General features: G+C 45.5%; 1 long non-coding RNA gene across 1 annotated transcript; it reads left to right on the top strand.

Moving 5' to 3' along the window:
* Window positions 1-25212, top strand: LOC130302468 (uncharacterized). Its single transcript, XR_008852676.1, has 3 exons — window positions 1-113; window positions 24072-24116; window positions 25043-25212. It is a non-coding gene; the product is annotated as an uncharacterized LOC130302468 (long non-coding RNA).

The raw sequence follows: 25212 nt of genomic DNA, 5'->3' as shown, positions 1-25212 counted from the left end.
TTCTAGCTTTCAACTGTGTGAGGAGAACACCTGTGAGATCTAGACGAGATACAGACAGCTTGCCACCTCTTCACATGAGAAGCATTTCCATGCACAATGACAAGCAATACAAGGTGCTAAACTATTATTTACTGTATATGCAAAATGTTTTTTCTTTGGTCATTTTATGAACTTATTTCTTGTGTATTTGCACCATATAGGTTCCAATGGCTCTAAGGTTAGAAAAAGCATGTACTTTGGTCACAAAGCTGTGAAAATGTAAAAATCTTTGTTTTTTTGGCGCAAAAAAATAATTCTGTCCTTGCACCATATAGTTTCACACAGCTGTATTAGAGTCATACAGAGCATGCATTTAGTCAGAAAGTGTAAAAATGTTTGTGCAGACTTCATGACAAAAGAGAGGGAAGGGGGGAGGAGAGGAGCTCATCATACTCCAGGGAAAATGCCCCCAGCCTCTGAGAGGAATGCAGAATGACTCATCACAGTAAAACATAGATCAAAAGGTATTTTACATATTAAAACATGCATATTATTATGCATACAGGTCTAAGGGCATATTACTACACTAATTTAAGCATTTTTTTCTTACTAATGACAGTAACACTTTAACTTTATCAAACAGTGTCAGGCAGCAACAAATATGCTTTTTTTTGTTAGACAGTGTTTATAAATATCTCCCATTATGTACAGTTTGGGTCACTTGTGTGTAAGGTAATAGCCGAACTAGAATGAATGCAAAGGAGGACAACCAAAGTAAATAAGGATATGGGTAAAAAAACAGATGGATTAGGGGTGATGTAATCTTTATATAACAATATATTGATGAGCATTTTTATACCCTGGCATCCATAACGTCAAGAGTAAAAAAAGGTTTACACATCTTTAACCCCTTAAGGACAAACCCCTTAAGGACATCAGACATAAATGTATGTCCTGGTGAACTGGTACTTAAAACACCAGGAAGTACATTTATCTCCTGCAAATGACATGAGCACCAGAACAATGCAGCCAAGGATGCTGACCTCCAGCATTAACTCCTCAGATTCCATGATCATCTACGACACTTTGAATGGATAATCTTATTTGCCGCAGGGATCCGATCATCCAACATGGCTGCCGGAGGTCCCCTCCCCTGCAGGGGCCATTATCCCAGGGTCTTCTTCTCTGGTCTGACATTGAGCAGACCAGAGAAGAAGATCAACGATAATACTGATCAGTGCTATGCCTGTGCATAGAACTGAACAGTATTAGCAATCTAATGATTGCTATAAATACTCCCCTATGGGGACATAAAAAGTGTTTAAAAAATGTTTTTTTATTATGCAATCACCCCTTTTCCCATTTTACCCCCATAAAATTGTCCCAGTCCTTAAGGCCAAAATAGGCAATTAAAGGGTTAAAGCATACCAGTCAGATCCCACAAAAAAACTAAGCTGTTATACGTTACTCAGTACACCTAATCCTGATCATGTACATATAATTTCTATGTCTCTAACATCTATATGTCAGCAAAAAATTGCATATTAAGCCTTTTCACTGTCCTTTACAATCTCTTTTGTGGAGCGGTGTGTCCCTCTCTTGCCTGCACTGTGTATGAATCAGTTTTCACCCTCACTCTGCTCTGACTCACTGTTCTTGGGAGTGAGCCTAGCAGTCAGCCAATCACTGCACTCTGCTCTGTAACCCTTTCCTCTCTGGTTTAATGCTGTACATGTCAAGGGCATGTTCACACTGCGCAATCTCCACTCGCCGAATTTGGAGAGTGGAGATTCCTTCTGGCGCCCTCAACCGAAAATACAATGGCTGTAGGACCGAGCAGCACTGCACCGTCACCATTGATGGCTATGCAGTGCTCACGAACCACTCACGAAAACTAACATGTTCTTTCTTTGCACGGGACAATCTCAGTGGCGGAATTCCGGAATGTGAATGGGTCTCGCCGAGGACCCATTCACACTGATGGTAACCTTCACTACAATTCCGCAAGTGGAATTCCACGGGAATTGCACAGAGAGGAGGAATGGTTATTGGAGATTGCCTGTAATTTACCACCAAAGACAATATGGTGAGTGTATAACTTAGAATCTTCCTAAATTAGTGCAAAGGTTTAGTGCTAAAAGTACAGTGGTTTTTTAAGCATACATTTTCTATCTGTTCTATATGTTTCTATGTCATTCATGTGTGTGTCATCCTTTGGAAGTCCTGTAATGCTAGGACTTGTAGTTTTGGAATAGTTAAAGGTACAGTGTTTGGATAACTCTTTTGTTACAGGGTTGCTGTCAGGGTTTGGCAGGCTGGTGGTGGATCCTCTGTGTCAGTGAGGGATTGGCGTGGACCGTACCGGAGGATCGGTTCTAAGTTGCTACTGGTTTTCACCAGAGCCCGCCACAAAGCGGGATGGTCTTTCTGCGGCGGTAGAACCAGGTCGTGTCCTCCGGTAGCGGCTCAACCTCACTGACTGCTGAGACAGGCGAAGTACAAAGGAGAAGGCAGAAGCGTGGTCGGACGTAGCAGAGGTCAGGGCAGGCGGCAAAGGTTCACAGGCGAGAGGACAATAGCAACGGGTATGGCAACGGGCAAGGCAATACACAACTGTAGGGAACGCTTTCAAAATGGCACAAGGCACAAAGATCCGGCAAGGGCAAGAAGGGGAAGAGCTCTTAAATAGGCAGGGACACAGTGGGGGAATCAGGAACCAGCGCATCAATTATTGGTGCGCTGGCCCTTTAAATTTACCATAGACGGCACGCGCGCGCCCTGGGGAGCGGGCCGCTCGAGCCGGACTGCCGAGAACGGGACCGCAGCGCGCCGGAGCGCAAGTGAGAAGGAGGGGGGCGCGGCGGGTGAGCGGTGGACAGTAGGACCCGCGCTCCCGGTCAGTGTCTCCGACCGTGAGATGCCGGGTGCCGGGGGAAACAGAGGTAGGGAGCGGGCGCTCCGATCCTGAGGCGGGGATCGGAGTGCTCGCTGTAACAGTACCCTCCCCCTTAGGTCTCCCCCTCTTCTTGGTACCAAGAAAGTTGAGAACGAGGCTGCGGTCCAAGATGTTACTCTCAGGCTCCCACGACCTTTCCTCAGGACCGCAGCCCTCCCAATCAAGCAAAAAAAATCTTTTCCCCCGGGAGATCTTAGAAGCTAGAATTTCTTTGACCGTGAAGATGTCAGAGGTACCAGCGACAGGGGTGGGAGAAAGAAGTTTGGGAGAGAAGCGGTTAAAGACAGTTAGTTTAAGGAGGGAGACATGGAAAGAGTTATGGATACAAAGGGAGGGAGGAAGATGGAGCTGGTAGGAAACCTGATTAATGCGGCTTTTGACCTTGAAGGGACCCAAGAAACAAGGGCCCAGCTTGTAACTTGGTACCTTGAATCTGACATACTTAAGCCACACCATGTCCCCAGGACGGAATTCTTATCGGCCTGGATCTTCATACGGGTCGAAGCCTTGAGGAGAGCTGAGTGGGTCTCTTGCCAAATGGAAGAGAAGTCTTGAAGATCTTCGACAGCAGGTACAGAAGAGGAAGTGGTGGTTAGAGGCAGAGGTGGCAGGGGATGACGACCATACACCACAAAAACGGAGATTTGTTGGAGGCGGAGGATGGCTTGAAATGATAAGAAAACTCTGCCCACGGGAGTAGATTCGACCAATCGTCATGACGGGAAGACACAAAATGACGGAGATAGTCTCCCAGGATTTGGTTGATTCGCTCCACTTGACCATTGGACTGTGGATGGTACGAGGAGGAAAAGTCCATTTTGACTCTGAGTTGACCACAGAGAGCCCTCCAGAATTTGGAAACAAACGGCACTCCACGGTCCGAGATGATGTGTCTGGGAAGACCTTGGAGGCGGAAGATGTGAAGAAAAAACTGTTCGGCTAGTTCAGGCGCGGACGGAAGACCAGGCAGGGGCATAAAGTGAGACATCTTCGAGAACCGATCCACCACAACCCAAATGACAGTCATACCACGTGAGGAGGGAAGATCAGTAATAAAGTCCATAGCTATGTGAGACCAGGGGGTCTCAGGCACAGGAAGGGGCAGAAGAAGGCCCGCTGGTCTCTGACGAGGAACCTTGTCACGAGCCCAGACTATGCAGGATTGAACGAATTCGGTGACATCTCTCTCTCTCCACCTTTGAGAAATTAGGTGAAGAGTCTTCTTGACCCCTGGATGACCGGCAAAAAGGGAAGCGTGGCCCCACTTGAGAATCTGTAACTGTTTACGAGGAGGAATGTAGATCTTGCCAGGAGGTAGTAGGCGCAAGTCCGTGGGAGCCACAGAGATGAGACGTTCAGGTGGGATAATGTGTTGGGGAGAAGGTAAGTCCCCCACAACATCAGAAGAGCGAGAAAGGGCATCAGCCCTAATGTTCTTGGCAGCAGGACGGAAATTAATCTCAAAGTTGAAGCGGGCGAAAAACAGGGACCAACGGGCTTGACGGGGGTTCAGTCTCTGGGCAGACTGGAGGTAGGCTAAGTTCTTATGGTCCGTGAAAATGTTCACTGGGTGAGGAGCACCCTCAAGAAGATGTCTCCATTCCTCTAGGGCCAGTTTAATAGCCAACAGTTCTCTGTCCCCTATGGAGTAGTTCTTTTCAGCGGAGGAAAAAGTTTTAGAAAAGAAGCCGCAGGTTACGGTCTTACCCTTGGACGACTTCTGGGTCAGCACAGCTCCGGCTCCCACCGAGGATGCGTCCACCTCAAGAAGGAAAGGTTTGGAGGTGTCAGGCCTGGACAGAACCGGAGCAGAAGCAAAGGCGGATTTCAGGGACTGGAAGGCCTCTTCAGCCTCAGGAGGCCAGGTCTTGGGATTAGCTCCTTTTCTGGTTAATGCCACTATGGGAGCCACCAGGGTAGAATAATGTGGAATAAATTGCCTGTAGTAGTTGGCAAAACCTAAGAATCTTTGTATGGCCCGGAGTCCAGTGGGGTGTGGCCAATCCAGAACTGAGGAAAGCTTAGCAGGATCCATTTGCAGTCCCTGAGCAGAGATGATGTACCCGAGAAATGGCAAGGAGGAATGTTCAAAGAGGCATTTTTCGATCTTGGCATACAGGTGGTTTCTTCTAAGACGAGTGAGGACTTGACAAACATGAGCCCGGTGCTGGTCCAGGTTAGAGGAGAATATAAGGTTATCATCCAAATATACTACCACACAGGTATAAAGCAAGTCCCGGAAGATATCGTTAACAAATTCCTGGAAGACCGCAGGAGCACTACAGAGACCGAAGTGTCCATCCCTAGTGTTAAAGGCGGTCTTCCATTCATCTCCTTCTCGTATGCGGATCAGGTTATAAGCCCCACAAAGATCCAATTTGGTAAAGATCTTAGCCCCTCTGCGACGATCAAACAGTTCTGAGATCAGGGGCAGAGGATAGCGGTTCTTGATGGTGATCTTGTTAAGTCCTCTGTAGTCAATGCAGGGGCGGAGAGAACCATCTTTTTTAGAGACAAAGAAAAAAACGGCTCCGGCAGGGGAGGAAAACTTCCTAATAAACCCTCTTTGAAGGTTTTCTCGTACATAGTCAGACATGGCTTGAGTCTCAGGAGGAGAGAGAGGAGAGATTCTGCCCCGAGGAAGCCAGACGAGGAAAACGTCTTGGACGAGTATTTTCTTTCTCCTGGAGGAGTTCCTCTTGTCTTTCGGAAAAACGTTTATCAATCCTGGTGGCCAGCAAGATGAGGTCACAGAGAGTAGAAGGCAGCTTTCGAGCTGCAAGGACATCCTTAATATCACAATTAAGTCCTTTCTTGAAAGTAATGCAGAGGGCTTCGTTGTTCCAATTAAGTGCTGCGGCGAGTGTGCGGAACTGTATAGCATAGTCCCCCACAGAGGAACCTCCTTGGGTCAAGTTCAGTATGGCAGTCTCTGCGGAGGTAACCCGGGCGGGTTCCTCAAAAACATTACGGAATTCCCGGCAGAAGTTCTCTACAGAGGTGGTGGCAGTATCAGCGCGGCCCCAAAGTGGTTTAGCCCAGGCCAGGGCCCTCCCGGTAAGCAGACTAAGGATGAAGGCAACCTTGGCTCGCTCAGTTGGAAACTGATCTGGGAGTAGCTCGAGATGGAGGGAGCATTGAGACAGGAACCCTCGGCACTGCTTGGGGTCTCCGTCGGGCAAGGGGCAACGGGCAAGGCAATACAGAACTGTAGGGAACGCTTTCAAAATGGCACAAGGCACAAAGATCCGGCAAGGGCAAGAAGGGGAAGAGCTCTTAAATAGGCAGGGACACAGTGGGGGAATCAGGAACCAGCGCATCAATTATTGGTGCGCTGGCCCTTTAAATTTACCATAGACGGCGCGCGCGCGCCCTGGGGAGCAGGGCCGCGCGAGCCGGACTGCCGAGGATGGGACCGCAGCGTGTGGGAGCGCAGGTGAGAAGGAGGGGGGTGCGGCGCGTGAGTGGTGGCCAGCCGCTACGCAAGCCGCGTCCCTGGGACAGTAGGACCCGCGCTCCCGGTCGGTGTCTCCAACCGGGAGACGCCGGGGACCGGGGGCAACGGAGGTAGGGAGCGGGCGCTCCAATCCAGAGGTGGGGATCGGAGCGCTCGCTGTAACAGTTGCCTTATGCTGTGTGTCTACAGCTTTTGCTAAACTCCCATCCTTTGGCTATCCGGGCATGCTTGGAGTTGTAGTTTTGCAACAGTTGGAGGCACATGATTGGTAAGACTCTGTATTACAGCAGTGTTGTGTCCCTCCTGCAGCCTTGTCCATCAGCCATTTCTTGTCCATGACTCATGGACAAGCTTATGCTGCTGTGGGACTCATCAGTATCCCAGGTGGAGCGATTTTCAAAGGCAGTTTTCTTTAAAAAAAAAATGTATTTTATTTTTTTAAAGAAGCATATTAGAAAAACTATTGAAAAGGACAGGGGATAAGATGTCTGATCGCTGGAGTCCAACCGCTGCCACCACCCGCCCCCACGATCTCTGTGCAAATCCCCTGCCGCTCTGAACATTAAGTTCAGAACACTGGTTTCTGAAGGCTGTGGTTGTGACCTCACGCTGTTGAAATTGATTATAATGATTCTGATTATTGATCAATATATTAATACTTATATGCCATTGCTAATGCTACAGAAAGATATTAGTTACATGTAACCCATAAATCAGCTTCTATTTGCTTCTAACTAAGATGAAGACCTTGGGATGAGGCCAAAAGACGCAAAATAAAGAAGAAGTTGGAAGTTATAGGCAAAACGTGAAGAAAGATAGACTGTGCAGAAGGACTGATAAATCCGGAATTTTCTGGTAGAATAGGGAAATGGTAACATAAGTGACCTATGGTTAAGAAACAAATGAATGCATAAGATGCTAATATATACAGACGCAATATTCAAATAACCAATCAAAATATAACATTATGATTTTGACGTGATAACTAACCTCCCCTTTTTGTCAATATAAAAAACAATGTACTTACGTATAATAAACAGAACTCCTTGGGACAGCTCCTTAGCCAGTATGCTGAGAAGGAGATATATACCAACATTTTGTCTGGTGTTTATTTCTTGTGCTGACACTCAGCAGTATACAGCGGCAGTCGCTCACATTTTAAGGCCTATCCAAAAGCCAACCTTTACAACGCCACGCCCCTCATTAAGATTAAAATAAATTGGGGTTCTATATAACAGTGGCCAGAAAAAAGCTATTACTTAACATTTAACGACGCAGGACGTATATTTACATCCTGCGCCGGCTCCCGCGATATGAAGCATCACATCTCGTCGGTCCCAGCGCTCATCAACGGCTGGGACCCGCGGCTAATACCACACATCGCCGAAGTGAAAGTATCCCGGCTAGTCAGTCGGGCTGTTCGGGACCGCAGCGGTGAAATCGCGGCGTCCCGAACAGCTTGCAGGACACCGGGAGGGCCCTTACCTGCCGATCGACGAATGACTGCTCCGTGCCTGAGATCCAGGCAGGAGCAGTCAAGCGCCGATAATGCTGATCACAGGCGTGTTAATATACGCCAGTGATCAGCATAGGAGATCAATGTGTGCAGTGTTATAGGTCCCTATAGGACCTGTAACACTGCAAAAAAAAAAGTTTTAAAAAAGTGTTAATAAAGATCATTTAACCCCTTCCCTAATAAAAGTTTGAATCACCCCCCTTTTCCCATAAAAAAAATAAAACAGTGTAATTAAAAATTAAACTAAACATATGTGGTATTGCCGCGTGCGTAAATGTCCGAACTATAAAAATATACCGCACGGTGAATGGCGTACGCGAAAAAAATTCCAAAGTCCATAAAAGCGTATTTTGGTCACTTTTTATACAATTACAAAATTAATAAAAAGTGATCAAAAAGTCCGATCAAAACAAAAATCATAACCATAAAAACTTCAGATCACGGCGCAAAAAATGAGCCCTCATACCGCCCTATACGTGGAAAAATAAAAAGTTATAGGGGTCAGAAAAGGCCATTTTTAAACTTATAAATTTTCCTGCATGTAGTTATGATTTTTTCCAGAAGTACGACAAAATCAAACCTATATAAGTAGGGGATCATTTTAACCGTATGGACCTACAGAATAATGATAAGGTGTAATTTTTACCGAAATATGCACTGCGTAGAAACGGAAGACCCCAAAAGTTACAAAATGGCGTTTTTTCTTCGATTTTGACGCACAATTATTTTTTTTTCCGTTTCGCCGTGAATTTTTGGGTAAAATGACTGATGTAACTGCAAAGTAGAATTGGTGACGCAAAAAATAAGCCATAATATGGATTTTTAGGTGGAAAATTGAAAGGGTTATGATTTTTAAAAGGTAAGGAGGAAAAAACGAAAGTGCAAAAACAGAAAAACCCTGAGTCCTTAAGGGGTTAAAGTGTTACTATTATTTAGAAAAAACTTTTGACTTGTCACTTAAAAGTCAATAGTTAATGTCAAAAGTTTTAATCGCACCCTGTCTCATTAGCAAGTCAGAAATCCGGGGAAATTTATGGCATTGTGTTCGACTACAGGCTGGCTGAGAGATCCAACCTCTTTGCTGCATAGACTTATATAATGAAAAGGTCAGATTTGATTGTCAGTGAGGAAGAAAGTCACACTGCCGCAAACTTCCATAGGTTGTTACCAGCAATTGCAGTAGGTCTAAGGAGTAAGACTGACGCGATAAAAACTTTTCATGTCTTTTCACATGTCAGAAGTGTTTTTTTTATTATAACAATCTTTTATTTTTACCAAACAACATGTGACAGACTATCCAAACACATGGAAGAAGAATTTTTGACCATCAGAGGAGATGCTATGTGTGGTACAAACCTTAAATTTCTTATGATACAAGAACACCAGAAGTAGATTTGCCTGGAAGAATGGGCAAAATGTAGAATTTTTTTAAATTATAGAGACATAGCCCAAGAAACCTTGCACCTTCAAAGTGGTTGGTAACAAATGCAACAAACCAAGAAAAACACCAAGGGACTGTTGGAACACGATTCATCATACTGGCCACCTGCTTCCATTGCTCCACAATTCAGTTCTGACACTCTCAAGCACACAGCAGCCTCATTTGGTGGTTGACAGGAGCCAGCATGGATACTTTGACTGGTCTACGACTATGCAACCCCCATAAAAAACAAGCTGCAATGCAATGTGCTGCTGCACCATTCTATCAGCCAATTGTTTAAAAAATTTGTGATCTAGTAGTACGTCCTTGGGATCCGAGCAGATGGGCTAGCCTTTGCCCCCCAAGCATATCAATGAGTCATGAACACCGATGACTCTATCACTAATTCACCCAATTTTTTGAGATTGAATACTAGGAACACCAAATTCATTATATATTGCCAATTTTATAAAAAAAAAAACTCAAGCACTGATTTTTCATTTTTACTGCTGCCCAATACATCCAACCTGTAGACAGGTACCATTTACACGAGAAAATCAATGTTATTTATTTCACTTGTCTGTGGTTTTAATGTTATGGCTAGGGATGAGCGAATCGAATCTGACGAATCCAAATTCGTTACGAATTTCAGGAAAAAAATTTTCATTAAACTCCATTTAGTGCGGTCCAGGCTCCAGGGCATCTAAAATGGCGAATCCACATGTTAGGACATGGGGCAAGGAATCCTGGGAAGGCGGGAACAAGGGTAGACCGGATGACCCTGAATCACATGCAGCATGCAGCCGGCCACCCCTGTGATGTCACAGCCCTATATAATTGTCAGCCATCTTGCAGCCAGTCACTTCAGCCTTTTATTGCATAGAGATAGAGAGGGACAGACATTGCTGTGTGTTGCACAGAAAAGCATTTTTCCAGCAGCGATTTACATCCTAGTCACTACAGCGTTATATTACAGAGAGGGACAGCAGCGATTCACCTCAAGCCCAAATCCTGCCTAGAAGCACCGACAGGGAAAGAAGTGAGATTGAGAGAGAAAGTGCAATTTTGGGTGTAGTACACAGTGACTGGAGTGCATTGTCACGATCCTGTCACGATTCGGCTAGCTGGATGTGGATCCTCTGTGTCAGCGAGGGATTGGCGTGGACCGTGTCGGTGGACCGGTTCTAAGATGCTACTGGTATTCACCAGAGCCCGCCGCAAAGCGGGATGGTCTTGCTGCGGCGGTAGCAACCAGGTCGTATCCACCGGCAACGGCTCAACCTCGCTGACTGCTGAGAAGGCGTGGGACAGAAGGACTAGGCAGAGGCAAGGTCAGACGTAGCAGAAGGTCGGGGCAGGCGGCAAGGTTCGTAGTCAATGTGGATAGCAGAAGATCTGGAACACAGGCTTTGGACAACACTAAACGCTTTCACTGGCACAAGGCAACAAGATCCGGCAAGGAAGTGCAGGGGAAGTGAGGTAATATAGCCAGGGAGCAGGTGGAAGCTAATTAGGCTGATTGGGCCAGGCACCAATCTTTGGTGCACTGGCCCTTTAAATCTTAGAGAGCTGGCGCGCACGAACCCTAAGGAGCGGAGCCGCGTGCACCAGGACATGACAGCCGGGGGCTGGGACAGGTGAGTGACTTGGGATGCGATTTGCGAGCGGGTGCATCCCGCTATGAGAATCGCATCCCCGCCGGCAGTGTCAGTGCAGCGCTCCAAGTCAGCGGGTCTGACCGGGCCGCTGCAGAGAGAGGAACGCCGCGAGCGCTCCGGGGAGGAGCAGGGACCCGGAGCGCTCGGCGTAACACCTCCCCTCAAAAGTGCATACCACATATGTACATCTAAGTGGTGTACTACTTTGTTTCTGTTAAAGTCTTAAGGGACTAGATACTGTGAAAGGCCAGCTAAAAGTACACACCAGCTGGTGTTGTACACAAATACTTTTTTAAGCGTACTGCAGCGCATTGTCCTCCCCTCTTAAGTGCATATCACATACGTACATCTAAGTGGTGTACTATTTTGTTCCTGTTAAACTCTAAGGGTATGTTCACACTACGGAATTCCGAGAGCGGTATTCCACAGTGTGAACTTAACATTAGTGTGAATGGGTCTCCGCGAGACATGTTCACACTGCAGAATTTCAGCGGCGGAATTTCCGCCACTGAAATTGTTCTGCGCAAAGAAAGAACGTGTTCATTCTTTGCGCGGATTCTGCGAGTACTGCATAGCCGTCAATGGTGACGGCACAATGCAGCGCGGTCCTGATGCCACCGTCGGCTGCCAGGCTGAATCTCCGCTCACGGAATTCTGCGAGCGGAGATTCCGTTCACACTCTGTAGTGTGAACATACCCTTAAGTGCCTAGATATTGTGAAAGGCCAGGCAAAAGTAAACACCGGCTGGTGTTGTACACAAATACTGTTTTAGGCGTAGTGGAACGTATTGTACTCCCCTCATATTCACACTAAGTATGTCAGGCAGAGAAGTGCCAGGACATACACAGAGGAGTGGCAGAGGCCTAAATTCATCAGGCAGAGGTCACAGCAGACTAGGGCAGCAGGAGTCGCAGCAAGAGGCCTGAGCTCCCGGTATCAGCTAATGGTCGTGTCTTAACCAGCAACACATCTGCCGTCATCGATTTGTTAACACGGTCATCCACAAGTGACAACTGACACCCCAGTCAACAGTCGATGGGTTCCTCAGACACAACCCTCAGTTGACATGGCCCGGGAGCAGTCCTATGCTGTTCCCTCCCCCACAGAAGTATCTTATGCTGTGGGTTCAGCTCCACTATTTAGTGAGGACGATCTACTAAAGGACAGTCAGCAGCTACTACCAAGCCAAGAAGTGGAGGAGACATCCGCTGCTTCCTCCGCTAGGCGGGCAAGTAGTGATGAGGAGAGTGGCGTGGGAGGTGGTGTTGCGAGCATTCATGCTCCTGAAGCAGACACTGATGAGGAACCTGAAGAGGACATCAGTGACGTGCAGACACAACTTGATGATGATGAAGCCGATCGCACTTGGGAGCCGAGTGCGGAAGGGACTTCATCATTATCAGGAGAAAAAGGTTGCAGGTTGCCCGAGAGGCAGCAGTTGAGCCAGCAAGGTGGTAGCATGGTTGGCAATCAGTATGGTGGCAGAAGTGGAAAGTCTGGAGCAAAACGTGCCCATGGTTGACCACCTGCTTTGTGGCAGCCTACCTTCCTGGGAGGTAGGGAAACAGGAGTTCCTGGAGTCGGTGGCACTAGCAGTCAATCAGTGCGGACTGTTGGTGGGAAAATCAGCAACTCGGTGGTGTGGCAGTTTTTCATCAAGCATCCGGAGGAGGTTAACATGGTCACATGCAAGATGTGTCAGCAGAAGGTGAAGCGTGGCCACGGTCCCTATGTTAGCAACACGGCCCTGCGTCAACATATGCAGCGTCAACATAAAGCAGCCTGGGAGTACTGTGGCTCGGATGTGGTGGTCCTGCCGGCTGTATCACCCAGTGACACGCCGCTCCCTGTTTCAGCCAGCAAAGACTCCACCACCTAAGCCGAAGGGAGCTGTGTGTCATACCCATCTTCTGTCGCTCCAGAAGCCATGCCCAAGAGACAACAGTATGCGCCCACTCATCCAATGGTGCAGAAGTTGAATGTGCTCCTGTCCAAGTTGCTGGTGTTGCAGTCCCTCCCTTTTCAAGTGGTGGACTCTGCACCTTTCAGAGAAATGATGGTTTGTGCCGAGCCGAGGTGGAGAGTCCCAAGCTTTCATTTCTTTGCGAAGAAGGCAGTACCAGCCCTGCACAATTTTGTGGAACACAAGGTGGGCCAGTCCTTGAGCCTGTCGGTGTGTACCAAAGTGCACAGCAGCACCAACGTGTGGAGCTGTAACTACAGTCAGGGACAATACATGTCTACATGGGCTTTTTTTAATTTAGGCCCAGGCCTGGGGTGGGCTTTTTTTATTTAGGCCCAGCCCTGGGGTGGGCTTTTTTGGTTAGGCCCAGGCCTGGGGTGGGCTTTTTTAGTTAGGCCCAGGCCTAGGGTGGGCTTTTTTAGTTTGGCCCAGGCGGGCTTTTTTTTAGGCCCAGGCCTGGGTGGGCTTTGTTTTAGGCCCAGGCCTGGGGTGGGCTTTTTTTTAGGCCCAGGCCTGGGGTGGGCTGGGGAGAGGGGGGTTAATGCTGCCACGGAGTGAGGGGTTAACCAACCGTTAATGCTGCCGCTGCCATGGGGTGAGCCTGGTGAGGGGTTAAGTTACCCCTCACCACATGGCAGCGGTAGGCCTCTCACCCGGCGGCAGCGATAAACCCTCACCCCATGGCAGCAGTAGCGTTAACCCCTCACCCCGCAGCAGCATTAACGCTGCCGCGGGGTGAGGGGTTAAGCAAGTGAGTAATGGTATTCACCAGCTCCTCGCGAGGCGTCTTCCTCTCCCAGCGGCGCTCCTCGACTGAGCGCGCAGGCCGGCGACGTCACTGTCATGTGACGTTACATTGTCACATGACAGTGAGGATCCGCGCGACCCCAGAAGAAGAGACTCCGCTCCGATGGCACCAGGGCAGGTGAGTAAACCTAAAGGTAAGGGTGACCAGGACCAGGACAGACTCGCGGAGCCGCAGCAAAGGCTTAAAAGAGCCACATGCGGCTCCGGAGCCGCGGGTTGCCGACCCCTGGGATAGGAGGACGGGATAGGAGGTCTGGATAGCAGGTCAGGATAGGAGGTCGAGATAGGAGGATGGGATAGGAGGTCGAGATATGAGGACGGGAAAGGAGGTCAGGATAGGAGGTCGGGATAGGAGGACGGGATAGGAGGTCAAGATAGGAGGTCGGGATAGGATGTCAGGATAGGAGGTCGGGATAGGAGGACAAGATAGGAGGACGGGATATGAGGACGGGATAGGAGGTCTGGATAGGAAGTGTGGATAGGAGGTCGAGATAGAAGGACAGGATAGGAGGTCTGGATAGGAGGTCAGGATAGGAGGTCGAGATAGGAGGATGGGATAGGAGGTCAAGATAGGAGGTCGAGATATGAGGACGGGAAAGGAGGTCGGGATAGGAGGTCGGGATAGGAGGACGGGATAGGTGGTTGAGATAGGAGGTCGAGATAGGAGGACGGGATAGGTGGTTGAGATAGGAGGTCGAGATAGGAGGACGGGATAGGAGGTCGGCATAGGAGGTCGGGATAGAAGGTCAGGATAGGAGGACGGGATAGGTGGTTGAGATAGGAGGTCGAGATAGGAGGACGGGATAGGAGGACGGCATAGGAGGACGGGATAGGAGGACGGCATAGGAGGTCGGGATAGGAGGTCAGGATAGGAGGTCGGCATAGGAGCTCGAGATTGGAGGACGGGATAGGAGGTCGGGATAGGAGGTCGAGATAGGAGGGCGGGATAGGAGGTCGAGGACGGGATAGCAGGACGGGATAGGAGGACGGGATAGGAGGTCGGGATAGGAGGCCGGGACAAGAGGTCGAGATGTGGGGTCAGGATATGACAACAATATATGAGGACTGCATATGAAGTCAAAAGCTTCCTCATTTGTTTATTTTCCTCCCTAAAAAGGATTAGGAAGGAAAAACCGGGCAACGCCGGGTACTCAGCTAGTATATATATATATATATATATATATATATATATATATACACATATATATTGTGATACTGTGGCAAGGAAAGGGTGTATTTCCTTGGCTCACCCTGAAGAAACCTCCACCTGTGGCCTAATGAATGAGGCAGCAGAGAAGGGAGGGGGTTTATAAGGAAGACAATCAGTATACAGTGGGGATCAAAAGTGTGGGCACCCCAGGTAAAAAATTGTATTAATGTGCATAAAGAAGCCAAGGAAAGATGGAAAAATCTCCAAAAGGCATAAAATTACAGATTAGACATTCTTATAATATGTCAACAAAAGTTAGATTTTATTTCCATCATTTACACTTTCAAAATAACAGAAAACAAAAAAATGGTGTCTGCAAAAGTTTGGGTACCCCGCAGAGTTAATATCTTGTACTGCCCCCTTTGGCAAGTATCACAGCTTGTAAACGCTTTTTGTAGCCAGCCAAGGGTCTTTCAATTCTTGTTTGAGGTATCTTTGCCCATTCTTCCTTACAGAAGTCTTCCAGTTCTTTGAGATTTATGGGCTGTCTGTCACGCACTGCTCTTTTAAGGTCTATCCATAGATTTTCAATTATGTTGAGGTCAGGAGATTGTGAAGGCCATGGCAAAACTTTCAGTTTATGCCTCTTGATGTAATCCCCCGTGGATTTTGAGGTGTGTTTCGGATCATTATCCATTTGTAGAAGCCATCCTCTCTTTAAAGGGGTACTACCGTGCTGACAACTTATTCCCTATCTAAAGGATAGGGGATAAGTTGCCTGATTGCGTGGGGTCCCGCCGCTGGGGACCCCCACGATCTCGCACTGATGACTGCTGATCAAGGGGCCGGAATATCATGACGTCACGACTCTGCCCCCATGTGACGTCACGCTCCACCCCCTCAATGTAAGTCTATGGCAGGGAGTGAGACAGCTGTCTCGCCCCTGCCATAGACTTGCATTGAGGGGGCGGAGCGTGACGTCACACGGGGGCTGAGCTGTGAAATCACGATCACCGGCCCCATCATCAGACCCGGTGCAGATGTTCGCTCCGGGGCCTGATGAGAGCGTGGTGCTGCGTGCGAGATCACGGGGGCTCCCAGCAGCGGGACCCCAGCCGACAAGGAAACTTATCCCCTATCCTTTAGATAGGGGATAAGTTGTCAGCATGGTAGTACCCCTTTAACTTCAGCTTTTTCACAGATGGCATCAAGTTAGCATCCAAAATTTGCTGACATTTTATTGAATCCCTTTTTCCTTCTACTCGTGAGATGTTCCTTGTGCCACTGGCTGCAATACAACCCCAAAGCATGATTGATCCATCCCCATGCTTAACAGTTGGACAGGGGTTCTTTTCATTAAATTCTGTTCCCCTTCTTCTCCAAACGTACCTTCGCTCATTCCGGCCAAAAATTTCAACTTTAACCTCATCGGTCCACAGAACTTGTTTCCAAAATGTATCAGGCTTGTCTATATGTTCATTTGCAAAGTTCAAATGCAGATTTTTGTGGTGAGGACATAGAAGAGGTTTTCTTCTGATGACTCTTCAATGAAGACCATATTTGTACAAGTATCTCTTTATAGTGGAATAGTGTACCACAACTCCAGTGTCTGCCAGATCTTTCTGGAGGGATTGTGCAGTCAAACGTGGGTTTTGAATTTTTTTTCTCACAATCCTGCGAGCAGTTCTGTCTGATATTTTTATTGGTCTTCCAGATCATGCTTTAACTTCCACTGTTCCTGATGACTGCCATTTCTTAATTACATTCCGAACAGAGGATATTGACATGTGAAAACGTTTTGCTCTCTTCTTATAGCCTTCTCCAGCTTTGTGAGCGTCAACTATTTTCAGTTTCAGATTTCTAGACAACTGCTTAGAAGAACCCATGGTGCTGATTGTTGGGGCAAGGTCAGATGAGTCTGGGCATTTAAAACCTTTGAGATTGACATCACCTGGTCTTCCCAGATGATGATTGAGAACAATCCATGACACTGGCAGGTCTCAGCTTTGCAAAGGGGGCAGTGCATGCTATAAATTCTGCAGGGTGCCCAAGCTTTTGCAGCCACCATTTTTTTTTCTGTTATTTTGAAAGTGTAAATGATGGAAATAAAATCTAACTTTTGTTGACATATTATAAGAATGTATAACCTGTAATTTGATGCCTTTTGGCGATTTTTCCATCTTTCCTTGGCTTCTTTATGCACATTAATACCATTTTTTAACTGGGGTGCCCAAACTTTTGATCCCCATTGTAGTCTGGGCTCTACCTAGGAAACAGCAGGCTGGTTGTAAGGGGGAGACACAGGCCCTGTTGAGGAAACACACAGCCGGAGCTGTGAGTGGTCCAAGAAGTGGTGTGAACTGTGAGTAGCAGGTTGCCGGAGGTACATGTTTAACTGTCTGAGGGTAGCTCACCAGTTAGTAGTAAGGGCATGCTGATATGTGTAGTCAGTGACCAGACGGTCTAGGATTTTATTTTGTTCCTGCGTTATGTTTTTTTTTTGTCTGCAACCTGTCTAAATAAAGCTGACAAGGTGCCAGACTTGCATGAATAACCTTTGTCTGCCAATTTATTGAGAGGAAACGTGTCCCGTGGCAGTGTCCAGGACGATCACGGAGCTATCTCCAAGGCGGCATCCTTACAATATATATATAGTGTTGAGCGGCATAGGCCATATTCGAATTCGCGATATTTCGCGAATATATGGACGAATATTCATCATATATTCGCTAAATTCGCATATTCGTAATATTCACGTTTTATTTTCGCATATGCGAAAATTCGCGTATGCACAAATTAGCAAATGCGAAAATTAGCATATGCAAAAATTAGCATACACGAAAATTTGCATATGCAAATTTTCCCATATGCGAAAATTCGCGCGCCAGTCTCACACAGTAGAATTAGAGCCTTTTTAGACCACACAAGCTGGAAGCAGAGAGGGGTGATCACTGTGATGTGTACTGTGAAAAAAAAATATATATATTCGTAATTACGAATATATAGTGCTATATTCGCGAATATTCACAAATTAGCGAATATGCGATATTTGCGCATAGAATTCGCATTGCGAATATTCGCGAGCAACACTATATATATATATATATAATATAAAATATACATATATGCAGGCTGTCCCTGTTCGGCAACCAACAAACCTAACTGAACTGGAGATGGAAGGAGAAATGGTTCAAAATCCCCTCATCCAGAATTCAGACACTCATTACAGGCTATAGGAAGCGTCTAGGGGACAACATTTCTGCTAAAGGAGGCTCAACTAAATATTGATGTGATATTTCTGTTGGGACCAAATTTATGTACTTGTTCACTATTGTTTTGATGCAAAGGGCACATTTTTTGTTTATCCAATAAACCTGATTTTACTACTGAAATGTTACTTTGTCTTTCAAAATTACGTTTCTGGTCCAAACACCCCATTATTTATAAATGAAAATCATGGACATTGTCAGGGGGGCTAAACTTATGCATATGACTGTTTTTCAGTTGAATTTATTCCTTCTCATGATATACTTCACTAGCGCATATTGGTGTTATGGAAATGACTACTGTACTGTACTTTTTTTTTTACCTTAAAGGGGTATTCCAGGAAAAAAACTTTTTTTTTATATCAACTGGCTCCAGAAAGTTAAACAGATTTGTAGATAACTTCTATTAAAAAATCTTAATCCTTCCAATAATTATCAGCTGCTGAAGTTCAGTTGTTCTTTTCTGTCTGGCAACAGTGCTCTCTGCTGACATCTCTGCTTGTCTTGGGAACTGCACAGAGTAGAAGAGGTTTGCTATGGGGATTTGCTTCTACTCTGGACAGTTCCTCAGACAGGTGTCATCAGAGACACTTAGACAGAAAAGAACAACTCAACTTCAGCAGCTCATACGTACTGAAAGGATTAAGATTTTTTATTAGAAGTAATTATGAAGTAATTTACAAATCTGTTTAACTTTCTAGAGCCAGTTGATATATATATAAAAAGTTTTTTCCTGAATAACCCCTTTAACATTTTCTATTTTGTCTGGGGGACTATTGCCACCTAGTGGTAGTTTCTTGATTTCTTAACACTCTGCCTTCTTTATAGACACGTTCTAGGTCAGAATTTTTAACATCTAAGGCTACTTTTCTACTTAGAATATACACAAAAGAAACAGGAATTCTATTATTATGTATAGAAAAATGGTTTAATTGAGAACATGTGTAGATATAAATGAAACAAAACAACAAAGCAATGAATTCCACACTAACAAAGTGCATGGACATTCATTGAAAGACAAAATACTTCAGTACCAACAGATTGACAATGTAATGTGTTTAGTATAATCTTTTAAGGGGTTGTCTCACCAAAACTATCTCTTTCCATGTAGTAGACTATATAGACATCTAATAGGAGGACCTCACACAGCCATGTATTACATGGATATCTATTCATATAAATGCAAGTACGGTATGTAATAATACATTTCCTTGGCAATAACCAGTGGTAGCTCAGGTTTTATAAAGATGGACTTGTAATAAGTTACCTGGCTTACATCTCCAAAGGGTTTGTCACTTACAGTTTCACATAGAATCCAGTAGAAAATGCAAGATTCATTGGTTAGTACTACTGCTGCGGTGGTTTCGGTGGCTGATCTGACTGCAAAAACAGTCCCCTGTGGAACTAAAAAAGTGTAAAATAAAGTAAAAATAAAAATAAATCAATACATTTGAGATCGCCACATGCGTAAATGTTCGATCTATTAAAATATTAAGTTAATGATCCTGTACGGTGAACGGCATAAACATAAAAAAAATTTCTGTTTTGAGGGCACATCACATTCCAGATTTTTTTTTATAAAACATAAAAAGTCACATATGCAAAAGTACCGAAAAATAATACAGAACACAACACAAAAAAATTTGCCCTTATACAGCCCTGTATATGGAAAAATGAAAAAGTTATAGAGGTCAGAAGAGGACAATTTAAAACATACAAATTTTATTTAAAAAGTGATGGTTTTTTTTATTTAAATAAACAGTACAATAACAGAAAACCATGTAAAGATGGGTATCATTTTAGTCGTATTGACCCACAGAATAAAGAGAATTTACTATTGTAAACACGATATGTTTTGTTTCATTGAGCATTAATTCTGTCTCATTGCGCCAGAAATGAGAAAAACCCGACCAACCCGTCGTCGGGAAAAAGGTGCGTGGTCACAGAAAAGGTGGCGTGCCTCGACATTTTCACAAAAACCCAATATATTTACTAAGGTTTCAACAGAAAATGTAGTGGACTTGTGTAAAAAAAGCTAAATGTAGGAAAAAGTGCAAAATGTAGAGAAACCTTAATAAATACCGTGGGGGGGAAAAATTGGGGGAATTAAAACCCACAAAGAAAACTACACTGCACTGTGTCATTTTTACCATAAAGTGCATTGGATAAAAAAAAAAGTAGCAAAATTGCGGGTCTCTTATCAATTTCCCACCAGAGATAATCATTTTTTGGTTGCACTGTACATTTTATGGTGCAATAAAAGGTGTCATTACAAAAAACAAACATTCATATGGGGGTCTAGCTGAAAAAATAAAAGCGTTATGGTTCTTAGAAGGCGAGGGGAAAACAAAAACACAAAAATGAAAACAGATTTGTAAATTACTTCTACTTAAAAATCTTAATCCTTTCAGTATTTATTAGTTACTGTATACTACAAAGGAAGTTGTATAGTTATTTTCTGTCTGACCACTGTGTTCTCTGACACCTCTGTCCATGTCAGGAACTGTCCAGAGCAGGAGAGGTTTGCTATGGGGACTTGCTCCTACTCTGGACAGTTCCTAAAATGGACAGAAGTGTCAGCAGAGAGCACTGTGGTCAGACTGGAAAGAAAACTGTCGTCTTAATCCTGCTCCTAATTAATTTTTTACCATTAGCGCCTGCTCCCAGAAGTGTATGTATTCTGCTCACACAATGTGTGTTTCAAACGTTTGCAGTTTCTGCAAACATTCTGTGCTTTCTGCTTAGTTTTAAAATGATAAAGATGCAGATAGCTTACCACTATCCCACAGCTTTTTCAGGCTCCTAAAGACACATCTGCTTAGTACTGCAACCAACAAGGCTGCCAATAATTTATAGGGGCTATTATATTAGTTCTGAAGTGTGCCTGTGCATAAATTAATACAGCTATAAGCAGATATAACATTCAGGAGCATAAAAAAGCTAAATAAGTATGTTATGGTTACCAATTGGCCATGTGGTTGCTGTACTAAGCAGATGTGCCATTAAAGGAAAATATTTTATTTTAAATCAACTGGTGCCAGAAAGTTAAACAGATTTGTAAATTACTTATTTTTAGAAATCTTAACCCTTCCAGTACTTCTTAGCTGCTGTATGCTCCAGAGGAAGTTCTTTTCATTTTGAATTTCCTTTCTGCCTGATCAAAAGTGCTCTCTGCTGACACTTCTGTCCATTTTAGGAACTGTCCAGAGTAGGAGCAAATCCCATAGCAAACCTCTCCTGCTCAGCACAGTTCCCACAATGGACAGATGTGTCAGCAGAGAGCACTGTGATTAGACAGAAAGGAAATTCATTAAGAACTTCCTGTGGAGCATACAGCAGCTGATAAGTACTTGAAGGGTTAGGATTTTTAAATAGAAGTACTTTACAAATCTGCTTAACTTTCTGGCACCAGTTTATTTAAAAATACCTATTAAGAAGCCTGGAAATGCCCAGAGCCTGAGAAAGCTGTGTGTGACAGTCAGTAATCATTACAGGGTCTGACTGTCAGACACATCTATAAGCAGATATGCCATTCAGGAACATGGAAAAGATGGCTTTTCTACACTTCTGAATGGCATATCTGCACCCTCAGGTATTTTACAGAAGTCACAGGGCTCTGGTGGGTACCAACTTTGCACAGGGCACTAGTAGTGAGCACTAAGGTATATGTGTGCATATCCTTCCCATTTCTTTCTCTAAGGGTGACTCCGAACAGCAAAACACCGTGGCTGTAGTACATCCGCAAAGTACACGTATGACAATGGGAGGATCAGAAGTGGCAGAAAAGGGTGCATTCACACCACGTTTTGTACATATGGGTGCTGGATCCGGTTGGGGAGGGGCAAACTGGGCGCTCCCGTACCCCGGCCGGATCAGCCTGTGACTCCATTTACTTTAATGACCGGAGTCAATCGGGGACTCCGGCCGGCTCAGTTTTGACCCGTATGCGGGTTTGGACGGACCTAAGACCGTAGTAAACTACGGTTTTAGGTCCAGTCAGGAAACCGCATACTAATCCAAACAGAGCCGGCCAGAGTCACCGTTTGACTCCGGTCGGGATATTAAAGTAAATGGAGTCACGGGCTGATCCGGCGGGGGTACAGGAGCGCCCAGTTTGCCCCTCCCCATGCTGGATCTGGCACCCGTATGTACAAAACGTGGTGTGAATGCACCCTAATAGAGGCTGCACGCAGCATGACTAGTATCTAGTAGGGATGTCCCGATACCAGGTATTTGCATGGTAGCGGGGATTCGTCTAATGTCACCGATAACTGGTGGAGTGCTTTGCTGCCCCATTCTGCCGTCCGCATCATGGCGTCTTATGGAGGAGCATGTGACACACACGTCACTCCACTGCGCCCAGCGTAATGCTAAGGAGGAAGCAGAGTGACGTGTATGTCACATGCTCCTCCATAAGACGCCATGATGCGGACGGCAGAACGGGGCAGCGGCAGTGATGAGTACGGGGCTGCAGAGCAGCGACACTGGACAGGTGCAAGTGAGAAACTACAAGGGGGGTCCTGCTGGCTACAAGGGGAGGCCTGCTATGTACAAGGGCAGGTCCTGCTATCTACAAGGGGGGGTCCTGCTGGCTACAAGGGGGGGAGTCCTGCTATCTACAAGGGGGGGGTCCTGCTATCTACAAGGGGGGTTCCTGCTGGCTGCAAGGGGAATCCTGCTATCTACAAGGGGGTCCTGCTATCTACAAGGGGGTCCCTGCTATCTACAAGGGGGAGGCCTGCTATCTACAAGGGGGAGGCCTGCTATCTACAAGGGGGGTCCTGCTATCTACAAAGGGGGGGGGGGGTCCTGCTATCTACAAGGGGGGTCCTGCTATCTACAAGGGAGAGTCCTGCTGGCTACAAGGGGGGCCTGCTATCTACAAGGGGGAGGCCTGCTATCTACAAGGGGAGGCCTGCTATCAACAAGGGGGAGGCCTGCTATCTACAAGAGGGAGGCCTTCTATCTACAAGGGGGGGCTGCTGGCTACAAGGGGGGGGGGCTGCAGTCTACAGGGGGGCTGCTACTAATGTCTGCACCTATCTATATTCCCTACTATTAAAGGCAATCTTACAGCAGAGTCACTTGACTAGGTACTAACTTGAATTTATAAGTAGATAGTGCAGGTGACCCGGTTTCTACCACTGCTCACTATGTGAACATCAGCACAATCGCTCCGGAGACATCGGTTTCGCCGCCAATGCAAATTCCCTGTTCTGCCCAATGGAGAAGAGAGAAATCTTGGTTCATACTACAGCAGCCGCCTCTATTGCACACAACAAGGAGCCCACATATCAGCACTACAAGCAGCACCAGAAACCGCATCACCCTGGAGTCAGATTCCCTTTAAAATAAAAGTACTCGTACTTGGTATTGGCGAGTACTAGAATTAAAGTATCGGTACTCGTCCTCGGTCTTAAAAAAATTGTATCGGGACATCCCTAGTATCTAGTGTTCAAATCACCCTAATAAGTGGATGCTGGTAAAAATAAAACAAGGGAAATTGGCTAGAAGTTTTTGGAAATACATATAATAGACACAGGGGTCTTCACTGCAGTGCAGGGGTACCAGAGATTAGCGACACTGCAGTGCGGGAGTACAAGAGATTAGCGACACTGCAGTGCAGGAGTACAAGAGATTAGCAAAGGTGTATCACATGACTGCCGTCTCCTTCCGACAATATTCCTAATATCGCCCATGCCCGCAAGTTTTCCGTGTGACCTGCGGGATCCCAATACCAATGCAGTCCTCTACTACACAACTAGAGTGGAAATGTGTCAAAAGGAGTGCTTTTGTCTGTCACTTATTGCACTGAACTGATCTTTACCTGTAAGATTTTAACCAAGAGGAAAAAATGTCAAGGTTTAGTGATAAAGTGCCTTCTCTTCTCTTTATTAGGTTGTGGCTCATCATCAAGAATTGCTGATATATTCATAGAAGCAGGTGAGCAACCTAATTTTCGCTTAGTTTTTTCGTTTTTAATTTGAAGCCCCTCCTGTTATCTTTGTCTTTTTAGAAGGTGAACCTTCAGCCCAGTCAGAGGTCCAGAGCACTCTGGGTCAGGTTTTCAATAACAATATATTTGTACTTTGATCGATTTGCTTTCCCTCAACCCTGACCTGTCTCCCTGTCCCAGCCACTGAAAAACACCCCCACGGCATGATGCTGCCACCATGCTTCTTGGTAGGGATAGTATTGGGGAAGTGATGTGTAGTGCCTGAATTGAGGCCAAAAATTCAATAAAAAAAAGAAGACCACCATCACACAGGTACATACACTATATCATGAACTACACTAACTTTACAGCACCTGTAGCATAGTCAAATAAAAAAATACCCCTTTAATTACAATAAAATATATATATATTAAATGCCGCCATCCCAACAAATCTTTGTCATAAATGTATCACTAAAACAGACATGTTTTAACAGACATTAAAAGTTAGCTGCAGTATTCAAAAAAAGTTGCATATTTTTTGTGCAACATGGAAAAAAGTTGCAAAGGAGGAATCATAGCTGGTGTATATTTTTGTGACTTTAGGTGTTGCCAGGTCTCCCATACAAGGTCGAGCCCTCCTCCATCCTCCATATTGCCTTTTCCCTGCTCCCTGGAGTGAGTGGTAAAAATCACCATAAGTCACACATTTTTTTTTTTTCAGCAGAAATTTCTATTTATTTCTTTTTAAAGAAAATCTTCCCCTATGTGTTTTTGGTACCTTGGACCTTAACTGGTTAATATAATAGTTCTTACAATGGTGAATGAAACAGAGTCAGGCCCTGGCATTTCATGAGTTTGCTTTTTTATGAAAACATTTAAGTCCTCTGAACATCTTTGACCCAACTAATAATATTCAATTTCCTGTCCTTCAGTTACTTATCCAAGTTCACTATAGGAATAGAAACAAGGATTGATTTATAATAAGCAGCGATGGCAAAACCTGGAACCCAGTGTGTGGACCCATAAGATAAGATTGTCAACTATCCATAAATTTCTGGACCATCTGTTAAAATAATGGATTTTTTCCTAATTTAAAATAAAC

This window comes from Hyla sarda, chromosome 1, assembly GCF_029499605.1.
Source record: "Hyla sarda isolate aHylSar1 chromosome 1, aHylSar1.hap1, whole genome shotgun sequence".
In the NCBI taxonomy this organism is placed as follows: domain Eukaryota; kingdom Metazoa; phylum Chordata; class Amphibia; order Anura; family Hylidae; genus Hyla; species Hyla sarda.
The sequence above is the reverse complement of the archived record's forward strand: the minus strand, read 5'-3'. Positions and strand labels throughout refer to the sequence as shown.